The sequence below is a fragment of the Octopus bimaculoides genome, chromosome 7 (genome assembly GCF_001194135.2).
Source record: "Octopus bimaculoides isolate UCB-OBI-ISO-001 chromosome 7, ASM119413v2, whole genome shotgun sequence".
NCBI lineage: Eukaryota > Metazoa > Mollusca > Cephalopoda > Octopoda > Octopodidae > Octopus > Octopus bimaculoides.
This window is the reverse complement of record NC_068987.1, coordinates 12,231,506-12,238,523: the sequence shown is the minus strand read 5'-3', so window position 1 is coordinate 12,238,523 and position 7,018 is coordinate 12,231,506. Positions and strand designations below refer to the sequence as shown.

General features: G+C 36.2%; 1 protein-coding gene across 3 annotated transcripts in view; it reads left to right on the top strand.

Moving 5' to 3' along the window:
* The window catches only part of LOC106869750 (EF-hand calcium-binding domain-containing protein 4B), a 113,286-nt gene that overhangs the window by 79,327 nt on the left and 26,941 nt on the right, over positions 1-7,018 (top strand). The gene's annotated exons all lie outside the window — the stretch shown is intronic.

Genomic DNA, 7,018 nt, shown 5'->3' with positions numbered 1-7,018 from the left:
ATTTTTTTTCGTAAAAAGTGTCTTATATGCCATCAAATACAGTATTTATGGTTTGCTTTTTTTCTGGAATACATTATTTCTTTTTTAAATCTAAATATAATTGTATATAAATGCAGATTGTAATATGACTTTAAATGTAGGTGTTTGCATTCACTTGTCTAAGAGATACATTTTTAATTTTCAGATATGAAAATATTTTCAATTGTAGAAATATTCTGTGAAATTATATAATTAAATTATACAGATGTACTTACACAGCAGGTGTTTTGTTCTGGAATTGTGTGTTGAAACTAAAATGATTGCAGTGCAGAAGATACATGTTTGCCATTTGGGAAACATACGAAGACCGTTAACTTCACTTAAACATTTATTGTCTGTTATATGGTGTCAAAATTTTTGTCACTTAAAATTGCAACCTGGTCGCTGACAAATTTTGTGCTGCAGTTCTAACACCATATTACAAACAATAAACGTTTAAGTGAAGTGAATGAACTTTGTATGTTTCTGAATGCTTAACATGTGTCTTTAACTCTACAATTGTTTATATAATTAAAATTTAATATAACAGTAAATGAAGGCTATTGTGTACTTAAAAGCTTTCAAAATATTCATTTCTGTTGAGGATTGGGTCACTTTGGTAAAAGAAGCTGCCAACTATTTCTCAGGAACATTCTGGCCATTTAAATGACTAAATGTCACTGGTATCTCTCTGCTTGCTACTCCTGCTCTGCAACTTCTGTCTACAAATTCCTTTCTATTGGTTTGCTTGTGATCTCACTGCCTCACTTCACATAAAGAGATTACTTTCTAAAGCATACACCTTCTGTATTACAAAATATAGAACCTATGTGCTTCACTGTTTAGATAAGATGTAAACGATAAACAAATGGATTTTATACTGGAGTTAGTTTTTATAATTCCATGTATTATATATACATTGGGCCTCACCGAGGCAATGACTTCTGACTGAGACCTTTGGAAATATGCTGTGCGTGAGAAGACCTGGCAAGCCAAGTGAGACCATAATCTGAGGCCTCTGCCAGGGGTTAGCCAGCCCACTTATGCATACCTTCCTTCATTGGACACTAAACTCCGCTTGCGAAGACCTGTTGAGGCAAGTGAAATCAAAATCGAACTAAATTCGATGACTGGCACCCATGCCAATGTCGTCTCCTTCATTGGACACGAAACTCAGCTTGCGAAGACCTGTTGGTGCAAGCAAAAGCGAAATCATGATGGCACCTGTGCCCAGCGTCGCCTTCCTGGCACTTGTGCCGGTGGCATGTGTAACGACATTCGAGCGAGATCGTTGCCAGTGCCACTAGACTGGCTCCTGTGCAGGTGGCATGTAAAATACACCATTTTGAGCGTGGCCGTTGCCAGTCCTGCCTGACTGGCCTTCATGCCGGTGGCATGTAAAAGAACCCACTACACTCTCGGAGTGGTTGGCATTAGGAAGGGCATCCAGCTGTAGATGATGATATAATTAAGCTGCTGTAGATGTAACAAAATCTTAATGAGATTTGGGAATTTGTTTCTTGATCTCTTTTTTTTTTTTAATTATTAAGGGGATTCGATTGAACTAAAACTTTTCCAAGCAGGAAACTAGAAATATCGTTTATTTTGTCTTCTGCTTTTTTTTTTTAATGAATATTTTCTGAGATAGAATTGATCTGATAGCAGGTTGCTTTCTATGAATGAAGGACCAGACAAAAATCATTGATTTATTTTCATGTTCAGTGTATAGTTACAAATATGAGTGAATCTAAAATAGAAATTCTGTCCTTTGTTCAAAAAAGGACAGGCTATGATTTTTAGAAGGATCTAAAAATGGAAATTTTTTACATGTATTGATCATCATCAGTTAATGTCAGCTTCCCATGGTGGGATGTGCTGGATGATGAGACAAGAACTAGTGAGCCACAGGATTGTGTCGAGCTCCAATGTCAACTTTGGCATGGTTCCTATGGCTGGATACGTTTCTTGGCACCAACCTCTTTACATGTATACTGGGTGCTTATTTCATGCCACCGGTTCTAGCGAGGACACTAACTAACTTGCAAGACAGAAAAACCAAAGTTAAAAGTTCTTTGACTAAGTGAGGGGTATATTTCAGAAGGGGGAGGTGGCTTTATGCCAAGTGTTGAAGAACTAAAGCAGCATTTCTTAACCGGGGTTCTGCAAAAGGTTCCTAGAGATTCTGCGAGAAAGAGTGAGATAAGCTAATGCTAAATTCATGATCATAATATTACTAGACATGCACAACATATTAGTTATTGTAATATTGTAATATAGACATCATCCTATCTAACCTATTATGTTATCAAAAATATATAACAACCATTGGGGATATATTTAGTGATGTCTGTAATTTAAGGTCACCCTATATATATATGTATATATATTTGATATTTATCACATGAAGTTTGCTGAAAATATATGAGAAATATATGGTATATAATTTTTTTTTGTGCAGGGCTTCCTTGAGATATGTAATTTATTTTAAGGATTACGCAAGGATAAAAATGATGGGAAACACTGGACTAACGTATAATAAAAGGACAAGCACAAATATCTTGTTGTAGAGGAGATACATGGCTGGCCCCTATTATATAAGAATGAGTAGGAATAGCTGGGAGCAAGATAAAGATGATGGTGATGAGGTGCTGAAGGAACTCTCTCGGTATAAGAAGTTGAGTATAAGAGAGGGTGTAGATACTGGATTGGGGGAGGAAATAGAGGGTGGGTAATTTCATAAGTGTGTGGAAGGAGAGTAGCGAATGGCTAGAGATAAGGGTAGAGGTGAATGTAGTGGATGATGAACCATAAGCCTTTATCCAAAACCTTCGGATGGCAAGATATGGCGCTGAGTATGAGTAGTACCCATAGTTTTTGTTCTCTTAGATGGGTTGCCATTTATGGCTGAGCCCCATCTACCCTTGCTATTAAACCTTTAACTGAAACAATGGTTGAAATATGCCAGGGTATATCCTCATACTTTCTGTCTGGTACACATGAAATAACAAACTAAAAGAGTTTAAAATATCCTGACCGATTCTTTTAACTTTGTAATTAATTCCCATCTTCCACTATTTCTACAAGTTTTGTTGCATGACTGTTATAACAAGATCCAGAGAAAAAGGAAGTGAAAGTTTCAGTGCAATTATTGATTGGTTTTTAATTGGTTATATCCCTTCAGAGATATGTGTGAGACGAAAGCTATTAGCTGACAATAGATGTTTAACGCCATCTAATCTATACCGGACAGGTTTCTTTGCTCTTCAAGCAAAAACAAAGAAAGGTCAGATGAAAACTATTTTAGATATATACAGTGCTTGCAAGTGTTGTCCTGGATGAAATGTGAGCAGCTGGTTTTATTATGCTGAAGAAGAAATGGATTTATTGAGTTATGGAAGTGAAACAAATGTTTTTATGATATATTGATTTATTACATTATGACAAGGCTGAAATAAATTGACAGAAGAACATATAGTGATTGGAATCAAGCTTAATATATTACTGGTATTTATTTATTGACACTGGTGTTAGGGAGGATGTCCAGCCATAGAAACTAGTGCCTGGTGCAGTCTTTGGGCCCATTGGATCCTTTCAAACCATCCAACCCATACTTGCAGGGAACATGGTCTTAAGCAAATTGTTGATGATGATTGGAGAGATGATGGTAAAGGCAACTCTGATGGAATTTGAACTCAGAACATAAAGAGATGCAACCAAATACTTTGAAGGTATTTTGTCCAAAACCCAACTGATTCTGTCAATTATTGTCCCCTCGGAAAAGGAATTTGATGTATTGAGACAACATATACAATTTAAAAAGAAAATTAGTCTTTAAGGGAATAGAATCTAAACAAAAACAATTTGGTCTGTATATTTTGTGCTCTTTTAAATTTGATTTGATCCCTTTAAGTCAGAAAGGAACTCAGTGCCCATGATCCTTTACATGGTGTCCAAGACTAAGAAGGAAGAAGATATCCTTAACCCAGGGACCTGGTCTGATTGTTTGCAACAGAGTGGACTCTGCTGAAGGTACCCATTGGTGTTGAACTAGGTACTGAGTTAAATCTACCACCCAAGTAAGCTGTGGTAGGATTTGAATTTGGAAAGTAAAAGACTGGAAGAAATACTACAAAATATCCGGTCTGATCTTTTTACAGTTCCATTAATCTGCTGCCTTGGACTGGTTCTTTTCATTTTTTTTTTTTTTTTTTTGACTTCTGAAAGGATCAAAGGCAAAATTGACCTCTGTGAGATTTGAACTTAAAACACAATTGTTCAAAACAAATATTGTGAAGCATCGTGTCTGATGCTTAATGACTCAACTAATTCACTGCTTGTCTGTTGTTTTATGGATCCAAGAGAGAAGGCAATGCTGGCTCACCTGAGTGGGTGTAGACATGCTCTGGTATCAGTCAACCATTGTCCTAGCTATTGACTGACAGCAAGGACAGACAGGACTCAGTCATGAATGGCAACTTATTTAGGAGAAGGTCATTATGAACATATAAGCACAGAAAATTTCTTAGTTAAAGTGTTGATCTGTATTAAGGTGTTTGGTCCTAACATATTTGACTCTCCATTTTTAGTGAAAAAAACGTTATTTTAATGTTTAAACAAGCTAGTTCTCATATTTTCTGATTCAGTGTCTCACTGGTCTACATTCATTCAAATCATGATGATGTGAGATCGTTCAACTCTTACTGTTGAGTGCACAGGGAGCTTAGCACAGCCCTGCGGCTTGTCAGAGCCTCTCAAACTGCTGTTTCAGTCATTTGACTGGGGTCATGATGGAGCACCACCTTTAGTCGAATAAATCGATCCCAGGACTTCTTCTTTGTAAGCCTAGTAATTATTCTATTGGTCTGTTTTGCATCAGTTTTCAAGCGATGTCAGGGAGACAAATACAGACACACAAACATATACACGCACATACATACATACATATATATATATATATATATAGAATGGGCTTCTTTCAGTTTCCGTCTACCAACTCTATTCCCAAGGCTTTGGTCGGCCCGAGGCTTTGGTCGGCCCAAGGCTTTGGTCGGCCCAAGGCTATAGTAGAAGACACTTGCCCAAGGTGCCACGCAATGGTGGGACTGAATCCGAAACCATGTGGTTGGTAAGCAAGCTACTTACCACACAACCACACCTGCGTTCGATGATGATGATGATGATGATGATCCAGCCTATTGGAAGGTTCAATTTATTTTTATTTTTATTGGCTCAATCCAGTGAGATGAGCACAATTTTATTTGCAAAATTTGTAAATAAAAGCTTTAGTCCCGATATACCTAGGCTCAGTGGGACCTAACTGAAAGCTTTGTCTCTCTCTCTGTAGTGTTTGAAGATTAAACGAAGATTAAATGAAAGATGAACCGATGAATTTTCAAATTGCTTCTTTTCTATGTTCATGAGAGATTTTGAGCAGCTCAGCGCAACCAAGTGATTAACTACTTAACTGTTGTGATTAGCAGAATTAGTACAGTGACAGATGAAATACCTTGTGATATTTAGTTGCATAAAAGTACTGGTTTCAAATTTTGCCTCAAGGGCAGCAATTTTGGGGGAGGAGATATGTTGATTACAACGGCCTCCAGTACTCAACTGGTACTTATTTTATTGACTCCAAAAGGAGGAAAAGCAAAAAAAAAAAAAAAATTTTTTTTTTAAATCAACCTCAACAGGATTTGAACTCAGAACATAAAGATGGACAAAATTCCACCAAGCATTTTGCCCGGTGTGCTAACAATTCAGCTAGTTCACCTTGTAAATAATCCTTTCTACTATAGGCACAAGGCCTGAAATTTTGGGGGAGGGGATGAATCGACTACATCGACCCTAGTGTGTAACTGGTACTTAATTTATCGATAGGATGAAAGGCAAAGTCGACCCCAGCAGAATTTGGACTCTGAAGAGAGACAAAATACCGCTAAGCATTTCATCTGGCATGCTAATGATTCTTATTTCTTTATTTCCCACAAGGGACTAAACATAGAGGGGACAAACAAGGACAGACAAAGGGGTTAAGTCGATTACATTGACCCCAGTGCACAACTGGTACTTAATTTATGGACCCCGAAAGACAAAGTCGACCTCGACGGAATTTGAACTCAGAACGTAATGGCAGACAAAATACCGCTAAGCATTTCACTAGGCGTGCTAGTGTTTCTGCCAGCTCACTGCCTTACCACCTTGTAAATAATAAATATTAAAATGTCTTTCATTTCTAACGATGGAAATAATAGCCTGAACTATTAAATTCTTATTAATAATGATAATTCACCACAAATATCTAAACATTTAGAAATTTATTCAATAAATTATTGAACCTCCAGCAGTCTAAATATTAAAAAATCAGCAGATATCCAACTGATTACTTCAAATTTTATATTAATTTATATCTTGTTTTTCATGTTTTTTTCACTGTCTGCCATTATGTAATTTTAACCCTTTTGTAAACATATTTCTTTTGAAATGCTCTGTTTTTGCTTCAATTAATTTTGAAAATAAGAATTTTAAAAATAACTTTGTGAATAGTAAGTTGGCATTTGGAACAATAATTAGCATGAAATTTTGATGGAAGGTTTAAAACGGGAAGTTTGTAGCAGAGAAGCAAAGCTGGTCTGAAGCAGAGTGATCTCAAAAGAGTAAAGTTATTAAAATGTCAGTCCAAGATTACTAATTATTTTGAAAAATGTTGTTGAATTGTAGAAGAATTAGAAAAACTTACCAATCATTGTATGCGCAGATATTTGTCTATTTACATTAATTGTCGCAGAACTTTTCACATATGCACATAGTTCTGATTGGAGTGGGTGTCAGCAATAATATTTAACATGGCCATGTTACACTTATGTGTCTTTTTAAAAAATATATACAGGGTGTTCACAAAGTCTGGGTACATGGGGATTAACACATACTTTAAGAAATTATTATTTCTTATATTTAATTGTTTATGTTATGATTTTATTTACTCCATGTACCCACATGGGGA